The sequence below is a fragment of the Bubalus bubalis genome, chromosome 4 (genome assembly GCF_019923935.1).
Source record: "Bubalus bubalis isolate 160015118507 breed Murrah chromosome 4, NDDB_SH_1, whole genome shotgun sequence".
Classification (NCBI taxonomy): Eukaryota; Metazoa; Chordata; class Mammalia; order Artiodactyla; family Bovidae; genus Bubalus; species Bubalus bubalis.
Genome location: NC_059160.1, coordinates 125015513 through 125038760, shown reverse-complemented (window position 1 = coordinate 125038760; position 23248 = coordinate 125015513). Strand labels below are relative to the sequence as shown.

Here is a 23248-nt window from a genome sequence, read left to right as displayed (position 1 = left end):
TTGCATGGAAGAAAAGAGAAAGAAAGTTGACATCTAAAACATGGAAGAGGAAGAGGAATCAAAGGGAGAGAGAGAACTTTAAGATAGGAATAAGAACCCTGAGCCCTAAGGTTGATAAATCTTTGGTTGCAACCCACAGAACCAGTTTTAGGAAGCCAGTTTTAGGAAGTAAGTGGACGGAGGGGCTGGACTGCCATGCCTGTGTGTGTTGATATTTATTTCTACAAAGCATCACAAATAAAGTCCTGGCATGATGGATAGCTGCCAGGGTGGTCTCTCCATACCCTGAAATCTTCATGTACTGAATTTTTGCTTAAAATAAACAGGCTGTATATGACCTAGCAATCCCACCCTGGAAATACATACCAAGTAAACCAGAATTGAAAGAGACACAAGTACACCAAAATTCACTGCAGCACTGTTTACATCAGCCAGGACATGAAAGCAACCTAGATGTCCATCGGCAGATGAATGGATAAGGAAGTTGTGGTACAGATACACAATGGAATATTACTCAGCTATAAAAAAGAACACATTTGAGTCAGTTCTAATGAGGTGGATGAAACTGGAGCCTATTATACAGAGTGAAGTAAGTCAGAAAGAGAAATATCAATACAGTATATTAATGCATATATATGGAATTTAGAAAGACGGTAATGACGATCCTTTTGAGAAATCTGTATGCAGGTCAGGAAGCAACAGTTAGAACTGGACATGGAACAACAGACTGGTTCCAAATAGGGAAAGGAGCATGGCAAGGTACTGACTTATATGCAGAGTATATCATGAGAAATGCTGGGCTGGAGGAAGCACAAGCTGGAGTCAAGATTGCCGAGTGAAATATCAGTAACCTCAGATATGCAAATGACACCACTTTTATGGCAGAAAGTGAAGAAGAACTAAAGAGCCTCTTGATGAAAGTGAAAGAGGAAAGTGAAAAAGTTGACTGAAAATTCAACATTCAGAAAACTAAGATCAAGGCATCTGGTCCCATCACTTCATAGCAAATAGATGGGGAAACAGTGGAAACAGTGACAGACTTAAATTTGGGGGGCTCCAAAATCACTGCAGATGGTTACAGCAGCCATGAAATTAAAAGACTCTTGCTCCTTGGAAGAAAAGTTATGACCAACATAGACAGCATATTAAAAAACAGAGACATTACTTTGCCAACAAAGGTCCATCTAGTCAAGACTATGGCTTTTCCAGTAGTCATGTATGGATGTGAGAGTTGGACTTTAAAGAAAGCTGAGCACTGAAGAACTGATGCTTTAGAACTGTGGTATTGGAGAAGACTCTTGAGAGTCCCTTGGACTGTGAGGAGATCCAACCAGTCCATCTTAAAGGAAATCAGTCCTGAATATTCATTGGAAGGACTGATGTTGAAACTGAAACTCCATCAGGTGGCTGAAACTTTGGCCACCTGATGCGAAGAACAGACTCATTTGAAAAGATCCTGATGCTGGGAATGATTGAAGGTAGGAGGAGAAGGGGACAACAGAGGATGAGATGGTTGGATGGTATTAGTGACTCAATGGACATGAGTTTGAGTAAACTCCAGGAGTTTGTGATGGACAGGGAAGCCTGACGTGCTGCAGTCCATGGGGTCTCAAAGAGTCGGACATGACTGAGCCATTGAACTGAACTGAACTGAATGATGATCCTGTATGCAAGGCAGCAAAAGAGACACAGATGTAAAGAACAGACTTTTGGACTATGTGGTAGAAGGCAAGGGTAGGATGATATGAGAGAATACCATTGAAACATGTATATTACCATATGTGGAATACATGACCAGGGCAAGTTCAACGAATGAAGCTTTTGCTGCTGCTGCTGCTAAGTCGCTTCAGTCGTGTCTGACTCTGTGCGACCCCAGAGAGGGCAGCCCACTAGGCTCCCCCGTCACTGGGATTCTCCAGGCAAGAACAGTGGAGTGGGTTGCCATTTCCTTCTCCAATGCATGAAAGTGAAAAGTGAAAGTGAAGTCACTCAGTCGTGTCCGACTCTTCAAGACCCCATGGACTGCAGCCTACCAGGCTCCTCTGTCCATGGGATTTTCCAGTCAAGAGTGCTGGAGTGGGTTGCCATTGCCTTCTCTGCAATGAATGAAGCAGGACACTCAAATCCAGTGCTCTGGGACAACCCAGAGGGATGATGTGGGGAGGGAGGAGGGAGAGGGTTTCAGGATGGGAGGACACATGTGCACCCATGGCTGATTCATGCTGATGTATGGTAAAAACCAACACAATATTGTAAAAGTAATTATCCTCCAATTAAAATAAATAAATTAACTTAAAAGTAAATAAATAGGCTGTAAATGGGTGCTTGCCCACTTTGATGTTACTTTCGTATTTTTGTTGCCACAGATATTTTAATCTGGATTTTCTTTAATATTTGAGTTGTATTTGGAAAAAAATTTTTTCACTGTTTTTTACTTAAGTAAAAAGATCAGTTAAATGTGGCTTTCGGCAAAGGAGAGAAGACTCTTAAAATTGTAGCTTTAAAATCACAACATCTGAAGATAAAAAATGGTAATCAAGATGACAGTCTTTAAAAAGGAAAAACAAATGTAACCACATTTGTGGGGCTGGGTAAGAAGTAGTGCTGGAAAGCCTTGAGAACTTGGGAAAATATTTGTTTGACCAAGAAGTATCTTGGTTTGGGGGTGAGAGAAAAAGCCAGGCTAACAGGGTGACTCAGAGAAGGGTCACAGAATGTGGCTCCAGGAAGGAAAGATTTGGTCAAAATCTCTCTAACATAGATTAGAAAAAGGCACCTGACAACTACTTAGCTAAAGACTTTATTCAGCAACAATAATACAAGCACGTATACAGCAATTTCAAGAAAGGAATGCCGTTAACTTCAAAAATCTAAATAGCACTCTTTCCTGGTGGCTCAGACGGTAAAGAATCTGCCTGTAATGTGGGAAACCCAGATTTGATCCCTGGGTCGGGAAGATCCCCTGGAGAAGCACTCCAGTACTCTTCCCTGGAGAATTCCATGGACAGAGAGAAGAGCCTGGCAGGCTGCAGAATCGCAGGGAGTCAGACACGACTGACAGACTAACACGTATACACCCACATCTCTCAAGGATAACTGGAATTACAGAGCTTTTAAAAGTCACAGCCACAGGGGCCATCAGTTTACCCAAAGTCAGAAATGAATTAAGAAAAACAATAAACTTGTCAATCAGTACAAACCAAGCAGTCGTGATAGTAAGAGAAAAAAAAAGCAGTGTTGGGGAAGTGCTTTGTGTTATTGTTTTTGTTTTGTTTTCCTGTTGTAGCACTTCAGCTTTTCTCTGTGGTGTAGAGAATCTCAGAACAAAAATATGTGGTCATTGGAGTCAATATAAAATTCATATCACACTGATAGGGACTAAGTCACTTTGAAGAGTAGTGTAGGGTTATAGGTGCCTCAGTGGTAAAGAGTCTGCCTGGAATTCAGGAGATGAAAGAGACACAGGTTTGATCCCTGGGTCAGTATGACCAGACAGAGGGGCCTGGTGGGCTATAGTCCATGGGGCTGCAAAGAGTCAGACATGACTGAAGCAACTTAGCACGCATGCATAGCATACTGTTAACCTGATTTGAACCATCATTTTATGACTACATTTAAAGGCCCGATCAATTAACAAAGTCCAGTTTCATGGGCTCTTCCAGTTGAGCAGCTGAGTGGGCACTGGATGTGAGGTCAGGCTGGACCAGCAGATTCTACTTTAACATCAGAGCCTAGGAAATCAGGCACATAGCTGGACTAGGATGCAAAAGCTCCAGGAAGAGCCCAAAGTAACCATTGCTGATGGCCTGAGAGAAGGGAAATCATCTCTCGGTTTCTCAGTGTCCTTGCTTGGCTTCCAGGGCTTTCTGCTTGCTTCTGTCTCTACCCCCTTCTCCCCCCATCTCATCCCCTGATCTGGAAGCTCCCATCCTCACTGTGGAACTAATTCAGGGTGCAGCTGCGCCTCCCAGGGCCGCCGTTGGCCCGGGATGCACCTGACTGCAGTTATTCAACAGTCTTCCTGGAAGAGGTCCCTAATGTTTCTCTCACTCCCCCAACTGTGAATTTGTCCAGGAAGCCAGGAAATGCCCTGTGGAACTTGAACTGAATGATCAGATGAAGCAGGTCGCACAGGTCAAGTGATGACTCATGCTTTGGAACTCATTTCATCCCAAAGGGAAAATCCATACTCTTGTCCTGAATGCTCTGAAATAAATTGCAAAGGTTTAGAAAGTCTAAAAATAAATGCTTCCCCGGTGCAGAGTTGTCGCAAGGAGCAAATCCCTAGATTGGTTTTAATTTCCTGTCTTGTAACAGTTTCTAAATTTGTGAAACCCTGTGCCATGTCTTCAAAAGCTGCCAACAAGCCTTGCTTTGTATTTAATGAAGAGACTGAGTCATAAAAGGTCAACTGATGTTTCCAGGGTCACACTTACATAAGGAAAGGGACTGGAATTTTTGCTCAGGTCTCTTTGCCTCTTTCCTCCTTCTTCAAGCCACCTTCCCCTGATTTCTATCTGCATTATCCTTTGGTTCTTAGAATGACTAGACACTTACAACTCATACCACCCAATCTGGCTTCCAATGTCTGTGGGTCTATGCTTTTTCTTTTGTTTGACTTTGGTTTTCGCATCCTTCCCATGGGAGATCAAGAAGGACGCAGCCTGAGGCCTTAATCAGAACCTAAGTTAAATACACTTTGACTATTTTAAAAAATGGTTGTTCTGTTCAAGATGCTGGACTCCTTGAGGAGCTGTGTTTCAGAACGCGAGCTGCTGTCTCGTAGAAGGCACTGGGGTCTGTTTCTCTGCCGGCAGACAGAACACAGGGATGCTGGTGGGCTTGGTGCTGGCTGCTGAGCTGAGTGCATCACACCACCAGCTACGTACACAGCATTCGCAGGGTTCCCGGAGTGAGAGCCCCCCAGGAAGCTCTGCCTGCCTGGCCTGGTTCACCAGATAGGGCTGTGGGAGAGAGAATGCCCAGAAAAGGATAAAAGTTTCAATCAAACTTTGAAAACTCTGTCCCAAATATTGGCAATTATATTTCCTTTTATATATTTTTAAAATTTTATAGTAATTTTTATATTTCGTTTTAAATGGCAATGGAAACTTTTCTTTTTCACGGTGCTACCGATAATTCTTTCAATAGGACAATGTGCAGATCCTTTTCTGCTTCCTACTTTCATCATTCAGAGCAGACGTGTGAGGCATTTGATGGTCAACAGACTTCATTGCTTTTAATGCTCTAGAACTGTCAAATCACGGTCTGATTGAGGGCAAGTGCTGACCGTGGCAACTGGCTACAGACTTCTGATCATGAGTGTGCTAAATCTGTGATGGCCCTAAGCGGCTGTGCTTTCCAGCAGCCCCAGGAACCATCCGCAGGCCCTCAGCATAGTTCTGATACTCTGTTCTGTCCCCTGTAGGGGTCATTACATTTTTTTGCAGACATTTGATTTTGGAAAGGCTTGAGATTTCTGTCTTAGTTCCTCACCCATAGGTGCTTTTTTTTTTTTCTTTCCCTGGCTTGTTGGTATCCCCACTTCAGTTTCTAAGAATGTTCTCACTTTCCACATCTCTTTCTTTTCATATAAACTTTGCTCTTACAGGAGATGGGGCACTGCATAAGGAAAACTGGATTTTAAGTGCCAGCTTGCCACTTGCCACCCAGTGTGCCTAGCCAAGTCAGCTTACATTTCTGAGTCTTGATTTCCTTGCCTATAAAGTAAAGATCAAAATATGTTTCTGAGAATACATTAGCTCCAGTTCAGTTCAGTTCAGTTGCTCAGTTATGTCCAACTCTTTGCAACCCCATGGACTGCAGCTTGCCAGGCTTCCCTGTCCATCATCAACTCCCAGAGTTTATTCAAACTCATGTCCATTGAGTTGGTGATGCCATCCAACCATCTCATCCTCTGTCATCCCCTTCTCCTCCTGCCTTAAATCTTTCCCAGCATCAGGGTCTTTTCTAATGAGTCAGTTCTTCACATCAGGTGGCCCAAGTATTGGAGTTTCAGCTTCAACATCAGTCCTTCCAATGAATATTCAGGACTGATTTCCTTTAGGATGGACTTGTTGGGTCTCCTAGTAGTCCAAGGGACTCTCAAGAGTCTCCTCCAACACCACAGTTCAAAAGCATCAATTCTCTGGTGCTCAGCTTTCTTTATAGTCCAACTCTCACATCCATACATGACTACTGGAAAAACCATAGCTTTGACTAGATGGACCTTTGTTCCAGTGATGTACTATTTGAGAGTGTGTGTGTGTGTGTGTGTGTGTGTGTGTTGCCCAGTCATGTCTGACTCTGAGATTATGTGGACTATAGCCCTCCAGGCTCCTCTGTCCATAGAATTCTCCAGCCAAGAATACTGGAGTGAGTAAGCCATTCCCTTCTCCAGGGTATCTTCCCTATTAAGGATCAAATCCAGGTCTCCTGTATTGCAGTCAGATTTGTTACCATCTGAGCCATCAGGGAAGCCCCACTATATATAAATACCTTTAAAAATTATAAAGTGACCTACAGATGGCATGAAACATAACTTTATAAGATCTTGTCCTCTGTGTGTGTGTGTTAGTCGCTCAGTCATGTCCGACTCTTTGCGACCCCATGGATTGTAGCCCACGAGGCTCCTCTGTTGGGTTGCCATTTCCTTCTCCATACTTACCCTCCATGAATTCTTATTAACAACAGTCTCCATGAGTGTTGTCGGTGAGACCCTATTGGGCGTGTTAGGGATGAGAAAATTCCTCTGCTTTTCTTGTTTCCTCTTTCACTCCAATCACTTCAACTGTTAATCTTATCCTCTTCAACCATATTCATTTTTGTGAGCTACCACAAATCTTTTGTCTATTGGGGGTGATAAATTATTTAATAAATAAGTAATTAGTAACAGAAATATAAATTGGTTAATGATAGAAGGCACAATCCCTGCTTGTAAGTGGTATATATAGGGTTGGCCAAAATGTTTATTCAATTTTTACCATAACATTGTATGGAAAAATCCAAACAAACTTTTTGGCCAACCCAATATATCATAACGGAAACACATCTAATGACACTAGCGATGTTTTTGAAGCTCTGAGTGAGTGGGAGAGTTGGCGGGTGATAGGGGTGGGATGCGAGAGATCCCCAGGCATGGGGAAAGAGAGAAGAAGGGGCGGCAGGAAGACCTCCCTTGAAGAAGCCTTGAGGCCAAAGGAAAAGAGTGAAGAGGGGCTTTTGGGCCAGGGAAGGAGATGAATGAAGTTGCAAACACAGGAATTGGGGAACATGTTCAGGAGAAAACAAGGTAGCTTGGTCTGGCTGGAATTGAGGAAAAGAAAACTGAAGTACAAGACAAGGAAGTGACTTTTTTAACATTTTTGATTTATTTTTAATTGAAGGATAATTGCCTTACAATATTGGTTTCATTTCTGCCATATATCCACATGAATTAGTCATAGGTGTACACATGTACACTCCCTTTTGAATCTCCCTCCCACCTCCAACTCTTTCTTACACCTCTAGGTTGTAACAGAGCCCTGCTTTGAGTTCCTTGGAGTCACACAGCGAATTTCCACTGGCTATCTATTTTACATACTGTGCATTAACACATGTACATGGAACCAAGAAAGATGGTACTGATGAGCCTATCTGCAAGACGGCAATGGAAATGCAGACATGGGAACAGAGGTATGGACACAGGCAGAGGGGAAGAAGGAGAGATGGTGAGATGAAGGCAGAGAACGTCATGGAAGCATATACACCACCGTATGTAAAAGAAAGGGACTTTTCAGAGTCGGAGCTTCTTGAAACCGACGTGCTGCTGGTCCCTGTGTCTGTGTAAAATCCGTGGGGCTTGGAGACAAGACACCCAGGTTGGAGTCAGCAAGTCTGCTTTCCTTTCTAGCTCTGAGTCATAAAGCATCCTTGAACTTCAATTGCTTTTTTTTTTTCCAGAAAAAGAGTTCTCACTCAACATCAGTGTTGCAACACATCAGAGGGCTGTACAAGTAATTGGTGGCTATGGTGATGGTTTAAAGTTTGTGGATACTTTTATTTCATTAGAAATCACTTGTTCCAATCTTTCTTGGGGGAAAGGAAAGGGATGACCCACAGACAGAGAACAGATTTTGGTTGCTGGCAGGGAAGAGAGGTTGGGGAAGGATGGATTGGGAATTGGAGATTATCAAACTATTACATAAAGAATGGATAAACAACAAAGCCCTACTGTATAGCACAGGGAACTACATTCAATATTCTTTAATAAATCATAATGGAAAAGAATATGAAAAGAATGTAAATATATGTATAACTGAGTCACTTCGTTGTACAGCAGAAATTAACACATATTGTAGATCAAACTATACTTTAACGAAATATTTTTTTAACATGGTGTTTGACATCATTTAAAGGGACCCTTTTATCATGTAAAGCATCTTATTGGTGATAAGATTAACCTTTTGCTAACTTAATAGCTGTGTGTGCCACACTGAATTTTCTTTGAGAGCAACATGTCTGAAACTGCTTAGCATCCATTACATAGTAAGGTTTCCACCAATGCTGACTGTTCAGCTATTCCTGACTTTTTTATCCCACCAGTGGGGTCCCCTGTGTGGCTGTGGGTAAGTCCACAGCCCCAGCTTACCCAAGCCTAGCCATCTTCTGTGTCTTTTACCAATGGAAGACAATACACAATGGCACTTTTTACACAAGAAGGAAGATGAGACTTTTCAAGTTCACCAGACAAAATCCAGGTGTGAGCATTGTGAAGTGAGGAAAAAAGAAAAACAAACACCAAGAAAACTTTGACCATTCCTCTTGGTTTCATAGTAGTCAACTACCAAAGACAACTACTCTACTAAAGTAGACTGAGTTCTTTTGTGTTTTTTCCCCCAGCTTAATTGAGATATTTTTGATCTATGCATATGTACATTTAAGGTGTACAGTGTGGTGAGCTGATACACATATTCATTGTGAAATGATCACCAAAGCAATATTAACACCTTCATTCCTTCACATAATAATCATTGTGTGTGTGTGTGTGTGTGGTGATGACATTTAAGATCTATTGTCTTAACAGGTTTAAAGTATGTAATAAGCTAATTTTAGTCACCATTCTGCCCATTAAGCCCCTAGAATTTGTTCACCTCTCGCGGGAAGGTGTGCATTGCTTCATTTCCCCACCCTACTCCCCAGACCTCGGCAACCCCTATCCTACTGCCTATTCCTCTGAGTTCAACTTTTTGTAATTTATTATTATAAACATTTTATCTTGAAGAAATTTACAGGAAAGTTAGGAAGAGCACAGACTTCCTTATATCCTTCACCCAGATTCCCCCAAGTTTAATACCTTATGTAACCATGGAACATATATCAAAAGCAAGAAATTAACATTGGTGCAGTACTATTTACTGAACTACAAACTACTCCAGTTCGGTTCAGTTCAGTCGCTCAGTTGTGCCCAACTCTTTGCGACCCCATGATTCACAGGACGCCAGGCCTCCCTGTCCAACACCAACTCCAGGAGTTCACCCAAACTCATGTCCATCGAGTCAGTGATGCCATCCAGCCATCTCATCCTCTGTCCTCCCCTTCTCCTCCTGCCCCCAATCCCTCCCAGCATCAGGGTCTTTTCCAATGAGTCAACTCTTCGCATGAGGTGGCCAAAGTACTGGAGTTTCAGCTTTAGCATCAATGCTTCCAAAGAAAACCCAGGACTGATCTCCTTCAGAATGGACTGGTTGGATCTCCTTGCAGTCCAAGGGACTCTCAAGAGTCTTCTCCATCACCACAGTTCAAAAGCATCAGTTCTTTGGTGCTCAGCTTTCTTCACAGTCCAACTCTTACATTCATACATGACCACTGAAAAAACCATAGCCTTGACTAAACAGACCTTTGTTGGCAAAGTAATGTCTCTGCTTTTTAATGTGCTCTCTAGGTTGGTCACAACTTTCCTTCCAAGGAGTAAACGACTGCACTAATTTTTCCACTTATGTCCTTTTTCTGTTCCAGAACTCAATCCAGAATACATATTGCATTTACTACACATGCACACACCACACGCATGTACACACACACACACATTTTTACTGTATCTCTCCATTTCTTTCAAAGAAACCCAAATCCAAAACTTTATCTCTCTTCATCTCCATATCCCTCTATTTCTCTACTTATATTTATTTCATCTTTTATTTTCTATTGGAGTAGAGTTGATTAACAATATTGTTTTAGGTTCAGGTGTGCAGCAAAGTGATTCAGTTATACATGCACGTGTCCATTCTTTTTCAAATTCTCTTCCCATATAAGTCATTACATAATATGAGCAGAGTTCCCTGTGCTATACAGAAGGTCCTTTTTGCTAATCTGTTTTAAATACAGTAGTGCATACGTGTCAATCCCAAACCCCCAATTTGTCCCTCTCAAGTTCAGCTTTTTTATTTTATTTTATTTTATTTTCCCTCATAGAAAAACTTTATTGGAAAGCCGGGAAAACTACCAAGGTATGAATGAAGACAAAAAATAAAAAAAGTTCAGACATAAAGTGTATGACCTTGGTTTAAGTGGAAATGGAACCGTTTGGTGGTTTGTAGTTAGTGACCTATATTTTCACTTTGTGGCATTGCTGCTCCTACAGCTAAGCCGCTTCAGTCGTGTCTGACTCTGTGCAACCCCATAGACGGCAGCCCACCAGGCTCCTCTGTCCCTGGGATTCTCCAGGCAAGAATACTGGAATCGGTTGCCATTTCCTTCTCCAAGGCACGCATGCTAAGTCGCTTCCGTTGTGTCCGACTCTATGTGACCCTATGGACAGCAGCCCACCAGGCTCCTCTGTCCACAGGATTCTCTAGGCAAAAATACTGGAGTGGGTTGCCATTTCCTTCTCCACCAAGTTCAGCTTTTTTAGACTACACACACACGTGAGATCATGCAGTATTTGTCTTTTTCTGTCTGACTTATTTCACTTAGCACAACACCCTTAAAGCCCAACCAGGCTGTTGCAGGAGGGAGGTTCTTGAAGGTAGGATGCTTTGCACAGTGCACCAGGTCACGAGGTCTCAGCAGGAACCAAAAGGGATAAACTCTCAAACCATGGCATTGTTTTCCTCCAGCAGATTCAGGGAGGAGTGGGTCTGTCTTGTGACTGGAGCAATGCTGAGTCACTGAGAGGCTGACCCATGTGCAGCCATGAGCCAGCCCAGGCCTTCCGAGAATGAGGGCAATTGTACAACCTTCAGAGAAAAGAACTTATAAATTAGGATTGGCAGCCAACCTGATAGACCTAGGACTATTATGAAACAGAAAGACCTTCTGCCTGCTGATGTTTGGGAGACATGAACCCAGCAATGTGAGTGTTTACACCCAAGAAGCTATTGGTCACCATGGATGGTCAAACAAGTCTCCTTTAAATTGATGTTTCTTTGTCTCTTTCTCTGTTTGTGCCTCATGTGAGATTATGCAACTATATGCATGTGCTAGGCAGACAGTTGATGCTATTTAGCTCTAATTTCATTTGGCCTCTTAAACAACAGCCTATATACCAATAGGATGATTTTAGTGCATATCGACTCTCTGTGTGTCATGTCAAAACATCAGAAGCCGTGGGAGACACCAGGCTGAGCACACATGGCCGGGTAGGATCCCAGAAGGATGTCTTTCATTAGGGGGCAGTAAATGAGAGCCACAAAGCCAGCTTAAGTTCCTTTTGACCCTTGCTTTTGGAAGCGTGAAGTCCTAGCCTGAGATTCCCTGACTCTTCATTCTTCTCTCTCTGGGGCCAGCTTTTACTTGATCCATGCCTTCCCTCGTGTTGGGACTTTGTTGGCAATTAGTCAGTTAGATTTCTGACCAGTTCTGCCCCTACCTTGGAACCCCCTCTCCCCCAGCATCTGCTTTCCCTGTCTGGTCGTTTGGGAGCTCGTCTGCCTGGCTTTGATCCTGACCCATCTCTTATTGGTCTTCCCTGGTAGCTCAGTGGTAAAGAATCCACCTGCCAATGCAGGAGACTTGGATTTGATCCCTGGGTCAAGAAGATCCCCTGGAGAAGGGAATGGCTACCCACTCTAGTATTCTTGCCTGGAGAATTCCATGGACAGAGGAGACTGGCAGGCTACAGTCCACAGGATTGTAAAGAGTTGGACATGACTTAGTGACTAAACAACAACAATGTCTCTTATCAGCCAAATGAACTTGGACCAGTCAACCTCTTTAAGGCTTTGTTTCTTCATCTGTCAAGTGGAGAGACTAATAACTCCATCAGTGTTGTTGTAAGGGGTGAGCGAGTTACCACGTCCGCACTGATTGGGCCCAATAATACTTGCCAACCATTACTCAAAGCGTTATAGTTATTGGGCAGTCAGCATCTGCCTTTCTATAGTACAGCCTGTGACTGCAAGATAGATGTCTGCTCCAGCTATGTTTTAACCAGCACCCTGACTTTTTTTGTAATGATAATAATACATTTTATTTAATTTTGTATATCCAAAATATCAGTTTAACATGATACTTTTATTGTGGTAAAATACATATCACACACAATTTACCATTTTCACCACTAAGTATACAGCTCAGTGGCATTAAGTATAATTCACACTGCTGGGCAGCCACCACCACCATCCGTTCACAGAACTTTATTCCTCTTATCCTCAAAATATAGAATGCTTCACAAGTTTGAGTGTCATTCTTAAGAAGAGTCCATGCTAATTTTCTCCATATCATTTTCAATTATCCCCTGCTACCCGAAATCTCCCCAGCGCAGCACATGGAGATTTGCTGATGGCCTGAAAGCGACCAATGTGTGCGAAAGTGCCTTCCAGAGTCACTACATTTAAACATAATGCAATTCCTTTGCAACAACACACCTCTTCAGAAATGCTGCACTGTGAATTCTGTGGCCACCCATTTTAGAGAGACAACTGCTGCTGCTAAGTCGCGTCAGTCGTGCCCGACTCTGTGCGACCCCACAGACGGCAGCCCACCAGGCTCCCCATCCCTGGGATTCTCCAGGAAAGAACACTGGAGTGGGTTGCCATTTCCTTCTCCAATGCATGACAGTGAAAAGTGAAAGTGAAGTCGCTCAGTCATGTCTGACTCTTAGCAACCCCATAGACTGCACCCTACCAGGCTCCTTCGCCCATGGGATTCTCCAGGCAAGAGTACTGGAGTGGGGTACCATTGCCTTCTAGAGCCTGAATATTTTAAATGTGCTTTCTCACCAAGTAATTCTTGGTTAGTTGGAGGCACTGGTTAATAAATTCTTCCCAAACAAAATAATGCCATTTGCAGCCTCATGGATAGACCTAGAGATTATCATACTAAGTGAAATAAGTCAGAGAAAGACAAATACCAAATGACATCACTTATATGTGGAATATAAAACAATGATACAAATGAACTTACTTACAAAACAGAAATAGACTTACAGACATAAAAAATAAACTTATGGTTACCAAATGGGAAAGGGGGAGGAATAAATTAGGAGCTTGGGATTCACTTATATACACTGCTGCTGCTGCTAAGTCGCTTCAGTCGTGTCCAACTCTGTGTCCGACCCCATAGACAGCAGCCCACCACGCACTCCCATCCCTGGGATTCTCCAGGCAAGAACACTGGAGTGGGTTGCCATTTCCTTCTCCACATATATATACTACTATATATAAAACAGATAACCTACAAGGATCTACTTATAGCACCGGGAACTCTACTCAGCATTTTGTAATAACCTAAAAGGGAAAAGAATCTGAAAAAGTATATCTATATCTATGTGCATGCATGCTCAGTCACTTTAGTCATGTCTGACTCTTTGCAACCCTATGGACTGTAGCCCTCCAGGCTCCTCTGTCCATGGGATTCTCCAGGTAAGAATACTGGAGAGGGTTGCCATGCCCTCCTCCAGTGGATATTCCTGATCCAAGGATCAAATCATATCTCTTAGGTCTCCTGCATTGGCAGGCGGGTTCTTTACCACTTATGCCACCTATCTATATCTATATCTATACCTATATCTGTCTGAATCAGTGTACTGTGATTCACCTAAAACTAACATGACATTTTAAATTAACTATATTCAGATACATAAATAAATAAATTCTTTTTCAAACAAGCATATTCTTTCCATAGATTTTAGACATGTGTCTTTTGTAGAGGACACTTTAACTCTGTAGTGTAAATATGGTTGTTCAGCTTCAGGTCAGATTTAAAACATGGTTATTTAGATGAAGTGTAGAAACCCTTGGTTTTGTTTCTTTCTATGCCACATGACTATTTGGAACTCATCTCAGGATAGAAAAGAATGCAGACATCCTTTGGATGCAGACAGGATTTGGGGATTAAATACCACCCAAGGTGTCCCTGCCTCTCTTCATGCTGAGTTTGACCGTGTGACCTGCTGTAGCTGAAAGGAGTGCAAGCTGAAATGGCCTCACTCCAGCCAACTCTGAAACTTGTGTGAAGCTGGTGTTGTCAGGAAATGATGATGCCCCCACCAGCCTGGGTCCTTTGGCAATTCTGAAGATCAGAGACCCCTTCTAGTCAGTGGTAACTGTAGTATAAGCAGAAATACACTTTTATGGCTTTAAACCCTTGCGATTTGGGGATTATTCATTCCAGCAGCACAATCAACCCTATCCTGACTAGTACTCATTTTAAGTAACAAATATGAAAAATTCACTAAATCACTGAAGGTTTTCTTCCCTTCCTCCTGTATCTCCAAATTCTCCCCTAGCCATCAGCAGAAACAACTGGAAAAAAAAAAAAACCTTTGGAGCATAATTCTAACATTACTAGTTCTTTTATTTGTTTCCCAGCTCAGATTCCGTGAGATAATGAGCCTTTTAAAGTGACTATTTTAGTGATCCTCCGAGGTAATATAGTTACTGGTGGGGATTAGTATATGGGAGCATCTGTCTGTCAATAGTCTTCACGACATTCCCTGTCATTCTCACTTGACAGATATATTTTAGGGCTGAAAAGTGATTTTCTTTTTTTTTTTTTCAAGTTAGAGAAAATGCACTCCTAAGTGAGTCAATTCTCCTGATTTGAAAGTACAGGTTAGACACCTTCCAAAGGTGACGATGTGAACACAAGGAGGTCTTGGGCATTCTACCCATTTAGAAGAGAGGGAAGGAGACTCATTTGAGACCCAGGGAGCCTCTCCCCCGAATATGCACACACACAAAATATGCATTCAACTTCAAAAGACTCACGGTACTCCTGAACTCAGCTGGCACATTTCCACTTGCCCGAGAAAGATGTCCTGTGGCACAACCACATCATGTAAAGAAAGTCACACCCAATTAGAAAACCTGAGCCCGGGCTCCAGCGCCACCACTCACTAGTCATGAGATCAGAGCCCCACGCTCTTTTAGAGAGGAGAAACCTCTCCTGAGGGCACCATGTGTCACACAGCCACCAAACAGGGCCGAGGCTATAGAGGTGCTTAAGACTCCGGGCTTCCCTCGGCACCCTTCTGGGTTAGTGTACAGATTTCCCATCTCCCTCTCCCCAGTTCTAGTCCCAGGGGGCCCATTTCCAGGACACTGACTGGGCCTCCTTTGCCAGTGGGTAGGGCCACCGGGTTTTAAAAAGTCCCATATGGGCCGCCCTCTGATCCTTCCTGCTCCAAACTCATTCTGCCTAGCTGAGTGAGAAGAAGCTGAGAAAGAAAGGCAGAGCCCGCCCTGCTAGGGTGGAGTCCCTTATTCTCTTTTGTCTTCTTCACCAATCAATGGGCTTTTTGCTTGGAGTGAAACACTAGGTTTATGCTTAGGGAGTAGAAGAGGTCCTCTCTTCATGCTGCAGGTTCATCCATGTGCTGGAGCTCCACAGGAGCTCAGCTGAAAATAGAGGGGGCCTGGAGTCCCTCATTTGTTACGTCTTATCTCTACTTCTCCCTTGGGGGATCAGGAAGGAGAAAGGGTGCTTGGGGATCCATGTTAGGTATTCCCGAGTTCTCCAGCCAAGCGTCAACATGCCCCAGCCCCACATGAGTGCTTTAGGAAAAGTAGCCAGAGCACAACCTGGGCAGTGCTCTGGAGGCAGCAATGGGGGAACCATTCACTGTGGGATTATGGTGAACCAGCCTGGTTCACCTCCCCGCTGTGTGAGGAGGGCATGAAAGGAGCTGTGCACAAGTGTTTTACAAACTGTAAAGACAAAAGGGAGACGGGGCTGTCATGCTCCAATGATGGCAGTGGTCACCCCAACTCATCCCAAGAAGGATGGGGCGGTCTTGGGTGCCCGCTCCATTCCCTCCCCACTTCCGAGGTTCTGCAGGGCCTACCCTCTGTCTGTGAGGACTGTTCTTCTGTGCAGGGAAATAATTCCCTGATCTCCAATATGCTTTCCAGGCCCCTTTGAGATTTTGCTTCTTTCTTTTCTTTTGGGAGTTAAGAATCTAGGTCAGAACGTCTTCTAAATTTAAAGAACTTACTTGAAGAATGTCTTCTTTCTTTGCTCAGGCTAAAAGCAGGCCTGAACACCAGTGCTGGGTCATGTTTGGAAACTTCCCGTGAGTGGGTAGGATAGGAGGGACTAACTTAACTGGAAGTAGATTTTGCTCAAATGGTATGCAAACTCTTCAAGGCAATGTGTAACTCAACTACAAGATTTCCTCATCTTTCTCCCTTCCTTGTCTGTTCTCCTACAGATTCCCTGGGCTGTTGGGTTATATGACATTGGAAAAAGTCACATCACATCACAAACCAAGATATGCCTTCTCTTTAGTCACTTGTGACCCAGCCAGCACTCCCTGACTCTCACCTCCTGCTCCACTGAGACCAAGGAATTTGCACCTCCTCTCAGCTCTTTATCTTTGGCATGGCTCCTAGGATTCACTAGCCTCTGATTTCCCAGATCAAGGGGCTCATCATTTACATGCTTGCATGTTCTTGCCTGGAGAATCCCAGGGACGGGGGGCGGGGGTTGGGGAGCCTGGTAGACTGCCGTCTATGGGGTTGTACAGAGTCGGACACAACTGAAACTACTTAGCAGCAGCATGCATGCTAAATCATTTCAGTCGTGTCTGACTCTTTGTGACTATATGGACTGTAGCCCGCCAGGCTCCTCTGTCTATGGGGATTCTCCCAGCAAGAACACTGGAGTAGGTTGCTATGCCCTTCTCCAGGGGAGATTCCCGATCCAGGGATTGAACCCATGTCTCCTGTGGCTCCTGCATGGCAGGTGGGCTCTTTAGCACTGAGCCACTGGGGAAGCCTCATGCTTTACATACTTGGCCTTCTATTAATACTCTCTAACCAGTTCTTATGCATCAGTGAGAAGCAGCCCTGTTTATTCATGTGTCGGTCTGGAGACCTAACCGCAAATAATTTTAGCACATGTGCAGAATTCTCTGAAGCCTGTATGTGAGCCTAAAGACTCCTCGGATGATTTTCTAGTAGAGTCTGCACCCTTGCTCCCAGCAGTGGAAGCCCTAATTTTGGGACCCAGCCGGGTGACATTGCATTCTGCCCAGAGCTGATGGCACAGGGAGAAGAGGAAACAGCTTTGTTTTTTTGTTTTTTTAATCTCATTCTGCAAAACAGGACTATGTCTGTTCCTGTCCTTTTAAAATGAGAGAATTTGAAAATTTACATTGGTTTGCAAATTGATTGCTATATATATTAGGCATTTCTGAGGGTGGACACAGAAGTTTTGTGAGTATGAACACAGCTTAGGAGGGTATGAACTCCCTTGTGTGAAAAATGATTAAGACCAAAAGTCATCTTGGCTCAACTGAGAACCTTAGTTCAAGACCAAGACCCCCCTCTATCATATCAAACATGGTGTCCATTCATTCACTCATTCAACTGAAACTTTAGCAATGACTTGTGCATGCCAAACTGGTAACAGAGTACTGCCAAGAGGTTCAGTCACATGGAAGATCTAGAAATGTGGATAGAAAATCACAATATAGTGAGATAAGAATCAGATGATGAGCAATCAAGAAGGACAACAATTTTGAGACAAGAACAACACTACTCATTTTTAAAATTAGAAAAATTCCAAGGCAAAGAATCCATAGACTGTTAATAGAATCCATGAAGTTAAATGTTTATCTGTTCACACATGTGATGTAGAGATATCTGTTTCTCATGGATTATTACTTATATGTTTATCAAAATGTTCATAAAAGCAAATGTTAAAAAGCAGATGCTAAAACAGATTTCTGAGGTTCAGAGTGGTGCTTTGCTTACTAATAGTGACATCATCCAGAGAAGGCAATGGCACCCCACTCCAGTACTCTTGCCTGGAAAATCCCATGGATGGAGGAGCCTGGTAGGCTGCAATCCATGGGGTTGCGAAGAGTCAGACATGACTGAGTGACTTCACTTTCACTCTTCACTTTCATGCATTGGAGAAGGAAATGGCAACCCACTCCAGTGTTCTTTCCTGGAGAATCCCAGGAATGGGGGAGCCTGGTGGGCTGCCGTCTATGGGGTCACACAGAGTTGGACACGACTGAAGTGACTTAGCAGCAGCAGCAGCAGCAGTGACATCATCTCCCATTTATTCAACACTATCAACAATCCTGCCCCACCCAGGCATTTCCAACCAAGTCTCTGCAATAACATGCAGGAGGCTTGAGTGGGGATTAGCAAAAGTGGAGCCTTAACTGGAGGAAGATGATTGCCAAGTGGAATTGGCCACACACTCCAACCACTATGTGGTTGGTCCTATAAAATGTCCCATGTTCACTTGAAAGGAATGTATATTCTGTTTTTTTGTTTTGCATGTGATGTCCTGAAAATATCAATTAAGTCTAATTGTTCCATTGTATCATTTAGGATCTCTGTTGCCTTATTGATTTTTTGTCTAGATCTGTCTATTCACGTCAGTGGGATATATAGTATTCTACTATTATTGTATACCCATCAATTTCTCCCTTTATGTCTGTTAGTATTTGTTTTATGTATTTGGGTGCTCCTATTCTGGGGGCATGGGGTTTTCCAGGTGGCACTATTGGTAAAGAATCTGCCTGCCACTGCAGGGGATGGGGGTTCAACCTCAGGGTCAGGAAGATCCCCTGGAGGAAGAAATGGCATCCTACTCCAGTATTCTTGCCTGGAAGATTCTGTGCACAGACTATAATCCCCTGGTGGACTATAGTCCATGGAGCCACAAAGAGTCGGACACAACTGAGCGACTGAGCACGCATACACCCACATCGGGGGCATACTTGTTGATGAGTATAATAGCCTCTTCTCTAATTGATCCTTTCATTGTTACACAGTGTCCTTCTTTATCTTTCTTTATTTCCTTTGTTTTAGAGTCTATTTGGTCTCATACGAATTTTGTGAGCCCTGATTTCTTGTCATTTCCGTTTTACCCAACCACTATGGATGGTCATATATTTGAGTCTCTATTGCCTGCTGGAAGACAGATGATTCCTGATCGGGCAATGTGCCCTCAACACACCAAAGTGAGCACTAGAGCCTGTGGGCCTCTGGCCAGGGCAGGGTGTCCCTCTGCCCCTAGGTCTCCCCAGCATCCGCCCCATGGCTCCCTGGTTGATGTGATCATGGTCACATGGTAGATTTTCATATTTTCTCAACACCTCCTGCTCCTTGGAAGAAAAGCTATAATAAACCTATACAGTGTATTAAAAAGCTGAGACATTACTTTGACAATAAAAATCCATATAGTCAAAGCTACGGTTTTTCCAGTAGTCATGTATGGATGTGAGAGTTGGACGATAAAGAAGGCTGAGCACTGAAGAATTGATGTTTTTGAACTGTGGTGTTGGAGAAGACTCTTGAGAATCCCATGGACTGCAAGGAAATCAAACCAGTCAATCCTAAAGGAAGTCAATCCTGAATATTCATTGGAAGGACTGATGCTGAAGCTGTAGCTTGAACACTTTGGCCACCTGATGTGAAGAGCCGACTCACTGGGAAAGATCCTGATGCTGGGAAAGATTGAGGGCAAAAGGAAAAGGGAGCAACAGAGAATGAGATGGTTGGATGGCATCACTGACTTAATGGACATGAGTATGAGCAAGCTCTGGGAGATGGTGAAGGACAGGGAACCCTGGTGTGCTACAGTCCATGGGGTTGCAAAGAGTTGGACGCAACTGAGCAACTGAACAACAGCACTTCCTGGGAGTACTACGGGGTCTGAAAGCTATACTCTAGCACTTTTTTCTTTATTGGGTCATGGTGGAGGAGTTCCTGTTTGAAGAGGTAAACTCTCTTCAAGTTTACCTACAAAATGCTTTGGCCTGCTTCCTGTTAATTTGTCCTCTGAGCACCTCTGAGGTCTCTCCATAGCGCTCCTACTCGGCACAGAAGCAGGCTGCCTTTGCACTTAACATTTCAACTGCAGGCAGATGATTCTGCTCAGTGACAACACGGAGAGTGAGAGAACAAAGGTGGGATCTTTTTTTCCTCTTCTGGGGCTTTAAATCTAGTTTTAGACACCAAATATTTCCAAATTAAAGAAAGGCAAAAATGCAAAACCAGTTCCAACTCATAAGGAACGGAGTCATCTCCTCTGCTGCCATGGCTCTTGCTGCTGCCCTAAGACCCTGGTGGCAATGTTGTCAGCCTGGAAGGCTTAGCTCTTCTGTCTTGACTGTAGATTCTCTCCATGAGATGAGGAACCAGGTATTTTCTTAAAGATTTTTTTTTTTAATGTGGATCATTTTCAAAGTCTTTATTGACTTTGTTACAATATTGCTTCTGTTTTATGCTTGGCTGTGAGGCTTTAAGGATCATAGTTCCCCACCCAGGGATCAAATCTGCACCCCCTGCATTGGAGGGTGAAGTCTTAACTATTGGATGGCCAGGGAAGTCCCCAGAACTAAGTCTTTTCAATTTCGCATCCCCAAGGCCTGTCATGGTATTTGCTACTGCTGCGTGCTCTACATGTGTTTGAGTGCACACATGCTAAGTCACTTCAGTTGTGTCTGACTTTTTGTGACCCCATGGACTGTAGCCTGCCAGGCTCCTCTGTCCATGGGGTTCTCCAGGCAAGAATACTGGAGTGGGTTGCCAGGCCCTTCTCCAGGGATCTTCCTGACCCAGGGATTGAACTCACATCTCTTGAATTTCCCGCATTGGCAGGTAGGTTCTTTACCACTAGTGCCATCTGGGAAACCCTCTATATGTGTTTGCTGCTGCTAAGTCACTTCAGTCGTGTCCGACTCTGTGCAACCCCATAGATGGCTGCCCACCAGGCTTCCCCGTCCCTGGGATTCTCCAGGCAAGAACACTGGAGTGGGTTGCTATTTCCTTCTCCACTATATGTGTTTACTGGGTGCTAAATTCTCTAAGGGCTAAATTGGTGGAGCCATCTTCTTCACACTGACTGCCATGGAGCAGTCAGGGTTTCACTATTCAGTTACCTAATGATTCAGAAGTCCCTGGCACAATGTTAATAAAGCAGAATCATATGAGCATCACAAAGTGAACATCAGCCAAGATTCCCTCACTCTCCAGAAAGCATCACTTGTTCAGGGTAGCAAAATGGCAAGGACAGTTCTCCTCATTAACCATGAGGTGGCATATGTATTATGCACATTTGTGTGTGTGCCTGTGTGCAGAGATTAATGTGCCAAAGTACAGTCACACATATGCACATGTATAGTGTGATTTTGGGGAAATACTGAGACAACCAGTAATAAAAACACATTTTGTGTATTTTAAATATAATTTACCTCCCCGCAGTCAAGGGGTAAATGTAAGGAGTGGTTCATATGAGGAAGAGAGGTTGATATAGAGAGCCAGGAGATGGATGCTCAGGAGCGAAGACACCATTCTAGGAAAGAAGAACAGGGAGGAAGGGACTCCCAGTGAGGACAAATCCTCGATCTCTTGCCCTATATTCTAGGGACCCAGTGGTGAGGGCTGCCAGAAGTCCTGTGTCTGTAGAGGTTCTTTGAAGAAGAGAGTCAGAGCGGACCCCTCTGTGGGCCACTGAGGGGCTCAGGGGCCTCCTGCATCTGCTCACCATCAGCTCCAGCTGCTGGGTGAGAACCACAGCTACCCAACCAGGCTGGGCTCTCAGCAGAAAGCAGGCAGAGCCATCAAAAGCCTGTGGTCTGGACCTCTGTTTCTGTGAAACCAGCTCTGCCATCCATCCACGGGGGGGAGTTAACCACTCTCAGACTTCCCCCTTCATTTCCAAAATGGAGCTACTAACAGGATTTCCCTGGCAGTCCAACGGTTATGGCTCCTCCTCCCAGTGCAGGGGGTGTGGGTTTGGCCCCCGGTTAGGGAACCAAGATCTCACATGCCATGCAGCATGGCCAAAGTAAAAATAATAAAATGGAGCTTCTATTTGACCTCATGGGTCCTCAAGAGAATGCACGCAATGCAGTGCCTCCCATGCAGACAGAAAAGTGATCCGTGGCCATCCTTGCTAGAAGTTATCACTGCAGGGAGAGGCTGGATTCTCACTGAAAACAGCTGAGATGGGGGTAGGCCTGGGCCAGGCAGAAAATTTCAGGAGATGAAAATTTCAGGAGAATTTCAGACACTTGTTCACATTCAAAGACTCCTAGGAAGAATAACGTTCAAAACTTCACATCTTGGTTGGGAAGAACCTGAGAGCTGTTTCTTGTTGTTTCAGATTTTGTTTAATTGAAGTATAGTTGATTTACAATGTGGTGTTCATTTCTGCTGTATGGCAAAGTGTCTCAGTTATGCATATATATATCCTTTTTCTTTAATATGTATATATATTCTTTTTCTTTTCTTGTTCATTGTGGTTCATCCCAGGACACTGAATATAGTTCCTTATGCTACAGCAGGATTTTGTTGTCCATCCATTCTGTAGATGGGACATGAAGTATGAGAGGTGCTGGTCACTGGAGGGGGTGACATCACAGGAGAAGGGTTAAAGTACAGGATGTGAAGGGTGGTCAGAAGAAAAAGTAAGCTGCAAATGAGCTCCTCCTCTCTGATCATTTAGGGGTGGAGGAGAGGGGGGCTAGCCAGTGCCTCTCCTGCCCTCATCCCACTGCAGTCTGCCCAGTAGACAACTCAAAGCAAGACTTATTCTTGTGAGGCCCATACCATCAGTGCCTGGATGGCTTGGTTAAACCCACTCTCTGCGGTCTTCTGTGCCCAGATGTGATGCAGAATACCTCAATCCCCCCTCACTCTCCTGTCCCAGGCTGGAATTAGGACTGAACAGATGGAATGTGACCAATTTGAATCTCTGCCAACTTGGAGGTCAAATCTTATGATATTTTCTTGGAAACGGTGTGAAAAACCCAAAATACTCAAAAGACAGTTTTTCTTGGGATATTTTTGATTTATCTGGAGCC

General features: G+C 43.8%; 1 pseudogene; it reads right to left on the bottom strand.

Moving 5' to 3' along the window:
- Window positions 1-12627: 12627 nt before the first annotated feature.
- Window positions 12628-12740, bottom strand: LOC112584789 (annotated as a pseudogene).
- Window positions 12741-23248: the final 10508 nt, after the last annotated feature.